The sequence below is a fragment of the Mustela nivalis genome, assembly GCF_964662115.1.
Source record: "Mustela nivalis genome assembly, chromosome: 10".
NCBI lineage: Eukaryota > Metazoa > Chordata > Mammalia > Carnivora > Mustelidae > Mustela > Mustela nivalis.
The window spans coordinates 33,989,669-34,006,142 of record NC_139029.1 but is presented as its reverse complement, the minus strand read 5'-3'; the positions used below and the strand labels follow the sequence as shown (position 1 = coordinate 34,006,142).

Sequence of the window (16,474 nt, the reverse complement as noted above, 5' to 3'; positions counted from 1 at the left end):
GCTTCTTTCTCTCTCTTAAATAAGTAAAACTTTTTAAAAAATAGTGAAAATTATTAAAAACTTAATAAATAGTAAGGACTGGTTTAATTATGATATTCTCTTATAATGTAATATTATGTAACCACTAAAATGATGGCAATTAAAAAGTATATATAGAGAAAATGTTTATAACATAACCTTAATAATATTAGCAATGCTCCAAGTACAAATTCAAATAAAAACAAGGTTTACAAAGTAAAAGTGAGATTTTACCCCAGGGTAACTAATGCCAAAAGTTTAGTGTGTTTTCAAACTTTTTCAGGGCACAGGAAATTGTATATCCTGGTACTTGTACTAATTGTTGTAGGATGAACATTTTTCATATCATAAAATGGTCTTCTAAAATATTTTTAATGGCAGATAATCTACATACAAAGAATGTACGATTATTTATTCAACCATTCCCATAGCTATAAAGCTATTATTAGTGTTTGGCTCCAAGTAATTAAAACTAAGTTGTCTTTTTTTTTTTTTAAGATTTCTTATTTATTTATTTATTTATTTAAAAGATTTTATTTATTTATTTGTAAGAGAGAGAGAGAGTGAGAGCGAGCACAGGCAGACAGAGTGGAAGGCAGAGTCAGAGGGAGGAACAGGCTCCCTGCGGAGCAAGTAGCCCGATGTGGGACTCGATCCCAGGACGCTGGGATCATGACCTGAGCCGAAGGCAGCTGCTTAACCAATGAGCCACCCAGGCGTCCCAAAGATTTTTTATTTATTTATTTGAAGAGAGAGATCACAAGTAGGCAGAGAGAGAGAGAAGAGGAAGCAGGTTCACTGCTGAGCAGAGAGCCTGATGCGGGACTCGATCCGAGGACCCTGAGATCATGACTTGAGCCGAAGGCAGCGGCTTAACCCACTGAGCCACCCAGGCGCCCAAAACTAAGTTGTCTTAAAGCAAAAATTATAAGCTGTTAAAAGGATCCTGTGTTTTATAGAATGAAGAGGCAGGAATGCATAAAGTAACTAGAATGTGCAATGGAATGCTCTGGAGAATGTTTTATCTCTGTTTCTTTTCCCTGCTTCTCTCCACATCCCTGCCTCATTCTCCTCTCTCTACAAACTGGTGTTCTCTGCTCTTCAGTCTCTCTGGAGGATAATAGCCTTGACATAATTCCTGATTTTTCACACTCCGTCCATCCAAGATATCAGCTCAGAATTCCTAGGTGAGAAAGATAATTAACCTAGTTTGGTCAGGTGTCTACCCTGGTCCAGTCAACAGTAGCCAATGGATCAAGGTCAATGGATCAATGAGGCTGGAGTAAGGAGGGTGATGACATGAACAGGACCCTCCATTCTCAAAGACAGGTGAAACATCATGAGCTGAGAATATAAATCAGAAGATGTCTACCATGGTCTCCATATGTCAACTTCCCTTCTTAGAATAGATAGGTAAGTGAAAACATAAGATCAAATGATATAAGCATTTTAAAGCCAATTGCTTTCCAGAAAGAGTATCAGCCTGCTCTTTCACCTGCAGTGACTAGGAATTCCTGTTTGCTTATACCTGTTAACTTTAAGGAAACAGTGGTTAATGTGAAAGGGGAAAAGTGGTATCTTGTTGTTGTTTTAATTTGTGGATTGTTTTTTTTTTTTAATCACTAGTAAGCCTGAGTATTTTTCCAGGTATTTATGAACTAGTGCTTCCTCTGTCCAAGGCAGAACTTTGTGTGGTTTCTTCCCATCTGCTTGGTAAAGAAAGTGAAGATTTCTGCTACTGGGCTGAAGAGTCAGGCTTTCTTACAGGGCAGATGAGTAAATGAGACCTCTGGAGCTGTTAGCTAAACATCTGCATTTCTTCTGGGCTACCCACACCTGTTCTCCAGCAACTGCTGTCTCCTGCCTGATTCCACTCCCTGACTGTACCACCAGTTCTCCCAAGTCCTGCCCTCCTCTCTAGGAGCTATAGCTGAGTTTGGATAGAAGTCTGTGCTGTCTGGGGCGCCTGGATGGCTCAGACAGTTAAGCATCTGACTCTTGATTTTGGCTCAGTTCATGATCTCAAGGTCGTGAGATGGACTTGGCATTGACATCTGTGCTAGATGTGGAGCCTGCTTAATATTCTCTCTTTCTCCCTCTGCCTCTCCCCCCGACCCTGTCTTAGAAAAGAAAAGAAAGAAATTTAAGAAGTCCTGGGCTGTCTGGACAGCTCTGTCTTCTGGGAAGTCAGTTCAGAAGTTAAGTCCCCACTAACAGGAGCCAACACTCTAGTAGTGGATACTTCAGTATAGACGCTGGACACTTATATGTGGCACCAAAAATAGCTACCCGGAGATTTTTAACTGTGCTGACCTTATGGATGGAACATGCAACTATGAAGACCAAAGTTTCATTCCCCTGCACTGCATTTGTCCGTGAAGTTGGACCCATCCCACTACAGCCTCTAGTGCAAAATTCTGTCATTGCATTTGACATATTGTGTTGTCATTTTCTGTGCTAATGTCTTTTTCCTCCCTGAAGTATTAACTCCTTAAAGATAGAGACAATATCTATCTTGTTTATCTGTGTCCTTAGTTCTATGAAACTCCTCTGCTAGACTTGCTCTGCCAACGTTTCCTCAGAGCTCCCCGGCTGGGGAGAATAAAAAATACAGACCATAGGTAAAGGCCCAAGATGGATTATTTGTTATTCAAAAAACTAAAGAACTGAAAGATTTTTTTTTTGTAAGATTTATTTATTTATTTATTTGACAGAGAGAGATGACAAGCAGGCAGAGAGGCAGGCAGAGAGGGAGAGGAGGAAGCAGGCTCCCTGCTGAGCAGAGAGCCCGATGCGGGGCTCGATCCCAGGATCATGGGATCATGGGATCATGACCTGAGCCGAAGGCAGCGGCTTAACCCATTGAGCCACCCAGGCGCCCCAAGAACTGAAAGATTTTTGACTGAAGATTGAACTTACAAGACTGATAGTGAAGGGAAGCCAACATTTTCTAAATGCTAGGCAATTTTATTATTCGGTACACTTTTGCTCCCTTGGTTTCTCTCCTACAGTTCTTGGGCTTTCTGCGCCATAGGAAAGATGGTAGCCTGCAGCCCCAGACTTAACAGTAACTCAGGAAAAAGAACCTGCCACAAAAAAGGAGAGGGCTTCTCACCTACAGTGTGGAGCTTAAGCCAAGGAGGAACTCCTATTAGCTCTTCTTGGTCACATGTCCCCTGCGGACCAATCACTGAGCCAGGAAAATGGACTTCTACAATGGGCTATGGCTGAGTTATGTTTCCTATAAAAAGAGGAGCAAGTTTTGTTATCCACATGGGTGAATGTAAAAGTTTGCTAAATAGGGGCGCCTGGGTGGCTCAGTGGGTTAAAGCCTCTGCCTTCGGCTCAGGTCATGATCCCAGGATCCTGGGATCGAGCCCCACGTCGGGCTCTCTGCTCCGAGGAGAGCCTGCTTCCTCCTCTCTCTCTCTCTCTGCCTTCCTCTCTCCCTACTTGTGATTTCTCTCTCTCTCTGTCAAAATAAATAAAAATCTTTAAAAAAAAAAAAAAAAAAAAAAAAAAAAAAAAAAAAGTTTGCTAAATAGCCAAGAGCATTAGCTACCAGAGCTAAAAATTATTGGAGTCATTGTCTGCCTCGGGAGCCACTCCTTCAACACTCTAGGTCCTGGACAGCCTGGGGCGCCAAACTCTAAAGACTGCCTTCTTGTACCCTGAGGGGATGGATTTAAAAATCTTAAGGGACCTTTTCAGCTTTATGGTTGAAAGAGAAGATGCTTTTTTAATCAAGCCTTGAATACTGGGCCTGGTCTGAAATAATCAAGAAAACTAGATAGCATCTCTGGTTAGATCTACTCCCATTAGTAAGTTTGTAGATAGGAAATTTGGCGTTTGGATAGAATTCTTGTAAGTCCCCAAGCAGTTTCGGTTGTTTTGACACCAAAACACAGTCACACCCCCATTTATCTGACCACCTTCATTCCCAGTCCTCTTTCACTAAATGATAATGTGACCTTGAAATTCATTCTCCTCTAGCCATTTTCTCCATTTACCGTTTAAGAGAGATTTGCTATAGGGGCGCCTGGGTGGCTTAGTGGGTTAAGCCACTGCCTTCGGCTCAGGTCATGATCTCAGGATCGATCGATCCTGGGATCGAGTCCCGCATCGGGCTCTCTGCTCGGCAGGGAGCCTGCTTCCCTTCCTCTCTCTCTCTACCTGCCTCTCCGTCTACTTGTGATTTCTCTCTGTCAAATAAATAAATAAAATCTTTAAAAAAAAAAAAAAGAGATTTGCTATAGAAATTTGTTCATCCATTTCCTCAAAAATAATTTATTAAATATCCTCCATGGGAGTGCCTGAGTGGCTCAGCCAACTGAGTGTCTGACTCCTGATTTCGGCTCAGGTCATGATCTCAATGTCGTGAGATAGGGCCCTGCTTCTAGATACACGCTCTGCGAGGAGTCTTCTTGTCCCCCACTGGCCTTCTGTTTTTATGTGCTGGCGCTCTCTCTCTCTCTCTCTCTCTCTCTAACATAAATAAATACAATCTTTAAAAAAGTAAATACCTGGGACGCCTGGGTTAAGCAGCTGCCTTCAGCTCAGGTCATCATCCCAGCGTCATGGGATGGAGTCCCACATCAGGCTCCTTGCTCCACAGGGAGCCTGCTTCTCCCTCTGACTCTGCCTGCCACTCTGTCTGCCTGTGCTTGCTCTCACTCGCTCTTTCTCTGACAAATAAATAAATAAAATAAAATAAAATAAAAAGTAAATACCTGCTACGTACTAGGACTATGCTGGGCACCTTAAAAAACCTTAAGAGTAGAAAGCCTGTAGAAGATTGAATCTGCAGATGTCGACCTGACCACATGAAACCTTCTGCTGAGTCTTTTCAGACCAGACCTGACTCTCAGGTCTGCAGAACATTGAACAAGGCAAGACTGACTTACTAGGTGTGGTTTCCAGGTCCCCTGACCCATCCTTTTTCTGATTCAGTCACACACACAAAATGACGGGACAATTTTTTCAATCAAGTAAGTAAATGGGACTGTCTAAACAACTGGGGACTTGGAAAAGATACAGTTGCATTTTTTTTCTCTGGGAGTGGAATGTAACTGACTTCGCACATGTGCATGTATATGCTCAATTTGGGTTTTGGCCCAAGGGTGGGTGGTTCTAACCCCACCGCCTATATTCGTGCAGCTGGCAATGTTCTTTCTCTGTAACTTAGCAGCAACAGTAATAGCAAGGTGAGCCCAATAGCAAGGTCAATTGTTCAAGCGTATCTCTGAGAACTATGGCTTCTTAGTAATGCCAAAGAAATAGTCCCCCTGGGTTTCCTCATCTCTGCTCTGTTATGTTGTCACAGAAAGTTATAAACACCATTTCCTTAGGCTAACGTAAGCCAACCCTCAGCCACAATTTTTCTGAAAACTACCGGATGAGAGTTAAGAGGTCTCAGGTACTTGTAAATGGAGCTTATAGCACTTGTATCTACCCAGAACTCGGTGTGGACTCTTAAACATGCCCTTGCTCTGTATGAGACAGGAATACAAATGGCACTGTTTGAGCAACCATACAGCTGTGTCTTCTAGCATGAAACTTCAACCTGTCAAAGCCTTATAAGGATAGAAAAGATTATTCTGTGATCTTCTTACGACATAAGATAAAATCTTCCTCCAAAGCATTAGGACAAATGAAAAACAGAATGGGTGGGAATGCAGAGCCAATTACAGCGTTGCTTAGAAAATCCAGACATTTGGTGAGTGACAGTGAGGGGAAACTGAGACAAAACTGCAAGCAAAGCAAAGGGAGCAGCCAAAGCTGCCTCTTAGATACCCAGTGGCCATTGTACACAGAGCAGGCAGAGGCTCGATCAAGAAAAGAAAAGCTGATTGAGATCTCATCTTGTGTAAGAAAGTCTCTGTTGCTTGTAAATGAATTGGGATTATGTGCTGTATTCAGTCAATAGATATTTTGATAGCGAGAAGTCTGGAAAATCATAATCACTCCAGTGTCCAGACAGTGAAAAGTCTGCAGCCTAGCCCCCAGGCAGGTCAAAAGAGGGCAGATTATGCCCAGTACACTGCATGGAGGTATCTCAGAGTTAGAATGGAAATGAATGTCTCTGGGTGAAGAAAACAAACTATTATTTGTGAGACAGATGGTCTAATATCATGGAACTCTCTGCATTTACTTCCTGTGTCACCTTCAAGGCTTTGGCAAAGCCGTTTTGAAAGTGGGAGCCTCATGTCACCATGCTGCTGGGATTAAGGACAGCATTGTGATCTACATTTCCACATTCAAAGCTCCAACCCAGGAGCAGTTCAAAATAGCCTCTTAGATCTACACCAAGACCAGGTGTGCCAAGTCTCAGCACAGATACAACCAGAAGGAAACATCACTTTCCTTCTCTGACCCTCAGTTCCATCTACTTACAGGTATAGTGTGATGTCCCAGTTTAGCCCAAACTGCACTCAGAGTCTGGACTGTGATGGAGCTAGTGGGCTAGTGTGTGCTCTGTGTATGAGTTAACACAGGAAAGTTTCCCCGGGAGAGATGAGAGCTGGAAGGAGGAAACACCAAGGACGCATACACCAGAGAGACTGATGTCTACTTGGAGAGTGGGTGTCTTAATCTGAATTCCCCTTGAAACAGACCCTGAAACAAGGATTCAACAACAAGCTGTTTATTAGGAAACACCAGCAGGAAAGTGAGGAGTGAGAAAGGGAAGGAAAGGTCAATAAAGAACAAACTGTCAAGGCACCTGGGTGGCTCAGTGGATTAAAGCCTCTGCCTTCGGCTCAGGTCATGATCCCAGGGTCCTGGGATCGAGCCCAGCATCGGGCTCTCTGCTTGGCAGGGAGCCTGCTTCCCTTCCTCTCTCTCTGCCTGCCTCTCTGCCTCCTTGTGATCTCTGTCTGTAAAATAAATAAATAAAATCTTAAAAAAAAAAAAAAAGAACAAACTGTCAAACGAACTAGCACAGTAGTTACTAGAGCTTAATTTCTTGGAGAAACTGTAGGAAACTATGTAGAATATAAGCCTCAAAGTTACTGCATGTCAAGGGTGAGGAACTGGGATATATATACACCAACTCCCATTGGTCATTGGTTGAGGACTGCTGGGGAGGTGGGGGGAGCTCATTCCCTTCCCTACCACTCCTGTCAGTGTACTTGCAGCCTGCCTGATACAAAGGTTGAGTGACCTTCAGGCAAAAAAATGTATCTACAGGAGCATCTGGGTGACTCAGTCGGTTAAACTGCTGCCTTTGGCTCAGCTCATAATCCCAGGGGTCCTGGGATTGAGCCCTGTATCAAGTCTCCCTCCCCTGCATTGGGCTCCCTGCTCAGGAGGGAGACTGCTCCTCTCTCTCCTTCTGCCCTCCCCTTGCTTGTGCTCACTCTCTTTCTCAGAATAAAAAAAAAAAAAAAAAAGACAGAAGGCACATCTTCCAGAATGCCAAGTCCTGGGGCACCTGACTGGCTCATTTGGTGGAGGTGCAACTCTTAATCTCACAGTTGTGAGTTGGGGCCCCAAATTGGGTGTGCAGATTACTTAAAAAAAAAAAAAAAAAAAAAAAAAGCCAAGTCATTCTTTGTGTAAGGTTCTTAAGTGTCTGTCTCAGACTTTGAGAATAAAAGGGAATCAGAGCCAATCACTTTCCCTCCCCCATGTAGACCTTCCAACTTAAGGTATTAGTGTCAGTATGTATTTATGTATGTATGTGTGGGATCGCATCATTGTGCATGTTTCTGTCTGTCCATGATGTGTGTATACTATGTGTATGTGTTCGTGTGTGCATGTCTGTGGACAAGAGTGTCAGTCTATGGGGATGGAGGAGTGGGGCTGCCTTGTTCTCCTTCGCAACTTTCATCAAGCCCAGAGGTCTCTTCTTTAAAGCTACCCTGTGATTTTGGATCTGAGAGAAATTACAGGGACAAATTATCCAGGCAGCCCTTCCTCTTGGAGCCAGTTGTATAGAGACTGGTGTGGTTCAATCATCAAATAGATGATTGATTGTCCAGCCAGGCAGAGCCAAGACCAGAGCCTAAAAAGCATATTTATGAACAAGAGCAGGGGAAGCAGGAACAGGAAGCAGAGAAAGTGGAAGGAGGTGAAGCAGATGTGGACAGCTCAAAAACTGAAGCCAAAAACAAACACACAAACAAAGGAGAAACGGGCCCATAAATACAGAGAACAAACTGGTGGCTGTCAGATGGAAGGGAGTTGGAAGTTGGGCAAAATGGATGAAGAGGAATGGGAGCTATGGGCTTCCAGTTATAGAATGAATAAGTCACAAAGATGAAAAGTATAGCATAGGAAATATAGTCAGTGATATTGCAATAGTGTTATATGGTGACAGATGGTAGCTACCCTTGTGGTGAGCAGAGTATAATGTACAGGGTCAAATCACTATGCTATACACCTGAAATTAATATCACATTTGTGTCAACTATACATGTTTTTCTACATATCAAAAAAAAAAAAACTAACTGAAGCCAAGAACTGAATTGAGAAGCCCTTTTCTATAATATATAGGATCCAGATAATGATTTTCCAATCCTTTATCTTAGGAGGCTGAGATCAGCCAGGCAGAACTTTCTGGATGGTCCTGTTCGATGCCAACCCAAGGTGAACAGGGCCAAGTTACAAAATAAACTCCTTGGTTGAAGGCAAAAACTCAGCATGGCTTCCCTGGGATCCAGTATAACAGCCAGAGTATGACCAGATGCACACTGCACATACAGGAAATCCACTAGCCACTTTGGCCATACAGGAAGCAATAGTCCTTGCGATAACAATGGCATATGCTTGCATAGGGACAAACAGTTTATGAGGCCCTTTAACTGTATGATCTCATTTGGGCCTCATTTGGGCCCTTGGGGGCAGTGTCATATCCATTGCACAGTTAAAGTGATGTAAGCTTAGAAGTTAAGTGATATTCCTGTGGTTGTATAACTGGTTAGTGACACAGCTAGGACTAGAATCCTATGTTTGTCTGTCTCCAAAACCAGAAAATTCTGTCTCTTCTAGTTCCTTTCCTAAACTGGTGTCCTCAATGCTCCCTTCCTACAGGCATGCTCCTGGACGAGTGTCTGGTTGGCTCAATCAGTTAAGCATCTGCCTTTGGTTAAAATCATGATCTCAGGGTCCTGGAATCAAGTCCCTGCATCAGGCTCTCTGCTCAGCAAGAAGTCTGCTTCTCCTTCTCCCTCTGCCTGCCACTCCCATGGCTTGTGCCCACTCTCTCTCCCTCTTTCTTTCTCTTTCTCAAATAAATAAATAAAATATTTAAAAAACAAACCAAACCCAAAAAAAGGGTTCCTGAAAAAATAAGGATCTACCTCATTGGACCCTATAAAGCCCAATAACTTAATTTTCCTCAAATAGATTGGGTCCTCAGCACAGCCACATAATGCTCTTCCCGACAATTCATCCAGGGATCCTTGTATGAGCTGGGATAGAGGGAACCCAGGAGCAGAATATCTCAGGAGGTGTCCAGATGTATTAGAAACCTTGCCCAATGTAATGCACCTGGGCTTGTTCAGCTCAGACAGAGAGAAGGAAGGCAGAAACCCCTCTAGGACTCTTCCATCAGAATCAGGGTGCAGGGGCTCCTGGGTGGCTCAGTTGGTTAAGTGTTTGTCTTCAGCTCAGGTCATGACTTCGGGGCGCTGGGATCGAGCCCCGAGCATCAGGCTCCCTCCTAAACGGGGAGCCTGCTTCTTCCTCTCTCCTCCGCTCATGCTCTCCCTCACTATTACTCTCTCTCTCACACAAATAAATAAATAAGATCTTTTTAAAAAATCAGGGTGCAAGTACCTCTTGGGCTATGTTGAACTGAGGGAGAAGAATTGAGGAGAAGTGAGGAGGGTGGAGGAGGAGTTGATCCTGGACTTGACTGATGAAATATACTTATGACAGATTTGCCTATTCTGGAGATTTCATGTAATACGTGGTCTTTTGTGACTGGTTTCTCTCACTGAGCATAATTTTTTCAAGGGTCATCCATGTTGTGGCACATATCAGTACTTCATTCTTTTTTATAGTTAAGTAATATTCTATCGAATAGAGATACCACATTTTGTTTATTTGTGCATTAGTTGGTAGACATTTGTGTTGTTTTCTCTCTGTGGCTATTATGAATAATGTCACTGTGAACCATCATATACAAGTTTTGTGCAGACATATATTTTCATTTCTTCTGGAGCAAAATTGTTTGATTATATGGTAACTGTTTTTAACATTTCATTTATTTATTTATTTATTTAAAGATTTTATTTGTTTATTTGACAGATAGAGATCACAAGTAGACAGGAAGGCAGGCAGAGAGAGAGGGGGGGGGAAGCAGGCTCCCTGCTGAGCAGAGAGCCCGATGCGGGACTCGATCCCAGGACCCTGAGATCATGACCTGAGCTGAAGGCAGCGGCTTAACCCACTGAGCCACCCAGGTGCCCCCATCCTCACTGTTTGAAGGACTGTTGAGATTGTTAAATTCCAGCACTTCTTTCAGAGGTTTGAATGCATAAGCATGACTGGAACTATTTACTGTAGCTTCAGCTGAACTTCACAGGGCAGGCAGAAGGGAATATAGTATAGACCATCCATATAATCTATTACAAATTAGCCTCTAGGTGCTTTCAGAAGACAAAACTGAATCCATAATAATTTCCAACTCAAAATGAACATTATAGGATTTTTTCTTTATTTTTAAATTTTATATTGTATCTCTCTTCTCGTTTACTGCAAATCCTGGTTTTTAATACTGATAAAATTTACTCATTTGCTTTATCCTACAACTACATCATTTTTTTCACTTGTTTTTTATTTAAATTCAATTAATTAGCATATAATGTAATTTTAGTTTCCAATGTAGAGTTCAGTGATTCATCAGTCTTATATAATACCCAGTGCTCATTACATCCTGTGCCCTCCTTAAAGTCTATCACCCAGTTACCCCATCCCCTGACCCCCTCCCTTCCAGCAACCCTGTTTTCTTCCTATGATTAGAGTCTATCTTATGGTTTATCTCCCTCTCTGATTCCATCTTGTTTTATTTTTCCCTCTCTTTCCCTATGATCCTGTTTTGTTTCCTGAATTCCACATATGAATGAGATCATATGATAATTGTTTTTCCCTGATTGACTTATTTTGCTCAGCATAATACCCTCTAAATCCATCCACATCATTGCAAATGGCAAGATTTCATTTTTTTGATGGCTGAGTAGTATTCCTTTGTGTATATATACCACATCTTTATCGATTCATCTGTTGATGGACATCTGGGCTCTTTCCATAGTTTTGCCATATAATACACATCATTAAATTCAAACTACATTACCAATATTACTACTAACAATAGTAACATTATTGGGGCACCTGGGTAGTTCAGTCAGTTGAGTGTCCAGCTCTGGATTTTGGCTCAGGTCATGATCAGGTTGTGAGATAGAGCTTCCCCTCACTGGGGTCTGCACCCAGCAGAGAGACTGCTTGGTATTCTCTCTCTCCCCTTCCCTTTCTCCTTCCACGCTTCCCGCTCTTAACAACAACAACAACAACAACAACAACAATAACAATAATTACAACAATAAGAAGATTATTGAATAACATTGAAGATTTTTTCAAAATTTTTGTATCCTTAGGATACATCTTCTGACTGTATCTGGAATGTATAAAAAACCCTAACAACTCAATAATAGACAAATAATCCAGTTTAAAAATGTGAAAGGATTAAAAACATGGGCAAAACATATGTATGAATAGACATTTCCTCATAGAAGGTATACAAATGGCCAATAGCACATGAAAAATCATTAAGGAAATGCAAATCAAAAGCACAATGGTGGGACACCTGGCTGGCTCAGTTGGTAGAACATGTGACTCTTGATCTCAGGGTTGGGAGTTTAAGCCCCGCATTGGGTGCAGATAATACTGAAATAAATAAACTTTAAAAAACAAAAACAACCCACAATGAGATATCATTTCACATCCATAGGGTGACTGAAACAAAAAGATAGACAATAGCAAGTGTTGGTGGAGATGTAGAAAAATTAGAACCTCCTTCATTAGAACCTTCAATTAGAACAGCCACTGTTCTGCAGTTCATCAAAACATTAAAAGCAGGGGTGCCTGGGGGTGCCTGGCTTGCTCAGTTGGTAGAGCAAATGAATCTTTGGATCTTAGGGTCCTGAGTTCAAATCCCATGTTGGGCCTAGAGTTTACTTTAAAAAAGTAAAGGGTAAATTTTTAAAAAATTTCTCTCTCTCTCTCTCTGGCTGCCTGTCTACTTGTGATTTCTCTCTGTCAAATTAATAAAATAAAATCTTTAAAAAAAAAAAAACAGTGAGGATGGAAGTTAGTGGATAAATATCCCAGCATTTTTGTCCCTGTGTTGGATAGTTCTGGGGCATATTTTAGGCTGCTCCTCGAAGGATTCCCAGCAGGATTGAGCCCAATTTGCTCACAACAGTAATGTTTTCATTAATACACCCTTTATGGTTTTTTTTTTTCCCTTTCCTGCTTCATTTTACCACTTCCTGATTTATACTTACTGGTATCACCTTCCAAAGAAAATACTTGCATTCAAATCCTTGTCTCAGGGTTTGCTTTCAGGGGAATCCAATGAGGACAAACTCCAATAGTAATCGGTATACCTAGCACTGACATTGTGATCTTTAATTATTATCTTTCATTAAAATGAGCCACAATTTCTATCTTTTTAAAAGATTTCACTTATTTATTCGAGAGAGAGAAAGAGAGCACACGAGCAGGGAGGAAGGGTAGAGGGAGAAGCAGAATTCCCACCAAGCTGGGAACACAATATAGGACTGGATCCCGGGTCTCTGGGTTCATGACCTGAGCTGAAGGCAGGTGCTTAACTGATTGAGCTTCCCAGATACCCTGAGCCACTATTTCTTAAAGAAATAGCTTATGAGAGGTATGGGGCAGGGAAAGTATAAGGTAAACCTGGGTTATCTTGTTGTGCCAGAAAACAAGGAATCTCTCAAAGTCTAATGGAAACATATCATAAGCACAAGGAAGCAGATTGAAGGAATTCTCATTGGCCAAATTTGGGATAACTTTAGAATCAAAAAGAATAATGGCTGTGGTTTTAAAATACTGAATACATAATAATTAGCAAGTCCATAGCACTGTTTAGAGACAGAAAAAGAGACGGAATTAACTGAAAATAAACTTTATTATTATTTTTTTTTTTACAGAGATAGACATAGCAAGAGAGGTAACGCAAGCAGGGGTAGTGGGAGAGGAACAGACTTTCTGCAGCGCAGGGAGCCAGATGCAGGGCTAGATCTGTAGATCCTGGGATCATGACCTGAGCCAAAGACAGACGTTTAACAACTGAGCCAACCAGGCTCCAATCCACACTATTCTGAAAATTAGCAACTATAAGAGATTAAGCACTCACCTTACCTTTTCTTTTTTTCCTCACCTTAACATTTTTTTTTTAAAGATTTTATTTATTTATTGGACAGATGGAGATCACATGTAGGCAGAGATACAGGCAGAGAGAGAGGAGGAAGCAGGCTCCCCGCTGGGCAGAGAGCCTGATGTGGGGCTCGATCCCAGGACCCTGGGATCATGACCTGAGCCAAAGGCAGAGGCTTTAACCCACTGAGCCACCCAGGTGCCCCTCTCACCTTACCTTTTAAGCAGGTAAGGAAAGTTTCTCTTTATGGGAAATCAGCTATTAAATGCAAAAGGAATAATTGAATTAAGAAATTGCCATTTTTCTACTCCCTGTAAAATACTTGTTGAAGACGAGAAAACCCAGGGGATGCTGAAATCACGAGTTAAAGCCTTTGGGGGACAAGATATTTGCACCATGCCAAACCATTACCAACAGATTATTTTGCTGCTAATTGCAAAAGAAAAATGTATCCTTACAACTTAGAGATCTGGGGGTCATTAACCAAGTGATCAAATCTAGCATCACTATTAATTAAACAACCTAACATTATGGGCATCATATTGTTATACAGTATAAAGGACCCAGTAAAACCTACTAGATATTCTAATCTCAATATTTAATTGAGTTTAAGCAAACTTTTAGTCCTAACTTCTAGTTACAGAAAAATAAGGGACAGATCAAGGTAAATTACACTAGTAGGAAACAACTTTGTCTCCTCAACTCAGTAAAACTGCTGTGCTGTGTGTTCTCCTTCCTTGAACTGTCGCAGGAAATTCTCTCCATGCAGTAAGCTGGGGTAATTATAGGGCTCACTTCATCTGATTCCCTTCTCTCAAGAATCACTCTCTTGTTCTACCTGTTTTTCAATATCTGAAAAATATTCTTCTAAATATTTTGTCCAAATTATTACCTGTTTTATGCTTGAGTGTAAATTATGGTTGGAAGTGAAAGTTTAGGAGGAGATACTTTGAGAGGACGTAAATATCCTGTTCTCCGACACCTTTTTACTCAATAGTTTCAGCATCCATTAACTATTTTTATTTATTTATTTTTTATTTTTTTTTTAAGATTTTATTTATTTATTTGACAGAGAGAGATCACAAGTAGGCAGAGAGGCAGGCAGAGAGAGAGAGAGGAGGAAGCAGGCTCCCTGCTGAGCAGAGAGCCCGATGCGGGACTCGATCCCAGGACCCTGAGATCATGACCTGAGCCGAAGGCAGCGGCTTAACCCACTGAGCCACCCAGGCGCCCCAACTATTTTTATTTATATCAGTTATTGTTGTGATTGTTGAAAATAGTGACTACCTATCATTCTTCTACATTTATTAGTTGATCTGTTACCAGAAACAAAAGCTTTCTCTTTTACCTCCTTCACTCTTTATTTAGTTACTTAGTTCAAGCGGTGGATAGACTCTGAGGTGGTTCCCATGATCCCTGGTGTTCTCTGCCTTATGTGGTACCTTCCTTTTAAATGTGAATGGGACCAGTAACTTGTTTCTAACCAATAGAATATGGCAAAGTTGACTGTATTTGTACGTAATTATCTGTTTGTGATTATATTGCATAAGATTGTAACTGTTTCACTAGGAGACTATCTCTAATTGCTAGATTGGAAGGAATAAGCTGTCATGTTGTGAGCTGCCGTGTTGTGAACCCACGACCCTCAGCTCATGACCTGAGCCAAAATCAAGAGTCAGTCTCTCAACCAACTAAGCCACTCAGCATAGTATTATTTTTAAAAGCTCTTCAGGTTATTCTAATGGGCAATCAGGGCTGAGAACTATTGCCTTCGAAACAGGCAACTGTCTGAAAAGTACTTTGTGAAAAAAGACCTATTTGAAAAAAAGTCCTGTGAGGGGTGTGATTCTCTGGCTAAACCCAACTCCTAGAAGCCCTGAAACTGACCCGTAGAGGAAATATAATCCAAATCACAAGAGGTCTAGCCAGATTTGTCTCTCTTTTCTTAGCCAAAATAAAATCATGGGCATTAAATAGACGTCAAAACCAACATATGTTTTAGAATGCAGAGTGGTCCTCAACCAAGATTCAAGGTTAAATTTTGAGGGAAGTAAGGAGAAGGTGGAGTGTGAACTTTGAGGTCAGTTCTCTTCCCATGTGTAAAGAAGCTACTTTACTTGTTCTTTGATATTCTGTTGATCTGCTTACCAAATTAGAATATACAATGGCTGTGGAATTATTGAGCACTTCTGGGCTGTGCACCAAAAAGAATCATATACTTTCCTTCCATGACCCTCTCCTGAAAGAACCACTATATTTTCTGTCTTCTCTGCATTCCAGAGTTATGTATTTCTTTGGTTAATATGAGAAATTCTGTTTGTCTCTGCCTCTGGTAATTCTACAGCACATGTTCTGCTCAAACCTTAAAGCAGGTTCTCTTATCAACCATTTTTCTTCCCTAATCCTCATTTCCAACCACACTATTATTTCTCAGGAGAAATGGAAACAACAAAAAGAGAGAAAAGAAAAATACAAATAGTATTGAACTTCTGATTAATAAATTTACTCTACTTCATTGTGAAGTAGTTTACTAAGTTGGAAAGTCTCAATTCTCTAGTCTTAACATAACTTTCTAAGGAAAATAATGGTATTAGCCAAACTAATTCTAATGGGCAACCAGGGCTGCTGAGAATCTTTTCAGAATAACTCAGAATCTTTTTAAAATAATGTATACTCTAGGGCACCTGCATGGCTCAGAAGGTTAAGTGTCTGCCTTCGGCTCAGGTCATAATCCCAGGGTCCTGGGATCAAGCCCCACATGGGGCTCCCTGCTCCAGGGGAAGCCTGCATCTCCCTCTCCCATGCCCCCTGTTTGTGTTCCCTCTCTCGCTGTGTCTCCCTCTGTCATATCAATAAATAAAATCTTAAAAAAAAAAAAAAAAAGTATATTCTAACCCAGTAGCAATTAGCTCCCTCTGGTGTCCAAAGTTTAGTCTCTAAATACGATTTCCCATTAAAAAGGACCTAGAGATAGATCTTTGGATAAATGGCCAGTTTCAGGCCAGGGACAAGAAACTTTAAGATGAGCCTAAAATATCTTGTGCCTGAAAG

At 41.4% G+C, this 16,474-nt stretch overlaps 1 long non-coding RNA gene across 1 annotated transcript in view; it reads right to left on the bottom strand.

The window, feature by feature from the left end:
• LOC309842720 overlaps nucleotides 1–16,474 on the bottom strand; it is a 31,157-nt gene that overhangs the window by 5,387 nt on the left and 9,296 nt on the right. The window contains exon 2 of the long non-coding RNA XR_014299744.1: nucleotides 3,134–3,259. This is a non-coding gene — a long non-coding RNA (uncharacterized lncRNA). The remainder of the gene's footprint in view (nucleotides 1–3,133; nucleotides 3,260–16,474) is intronic.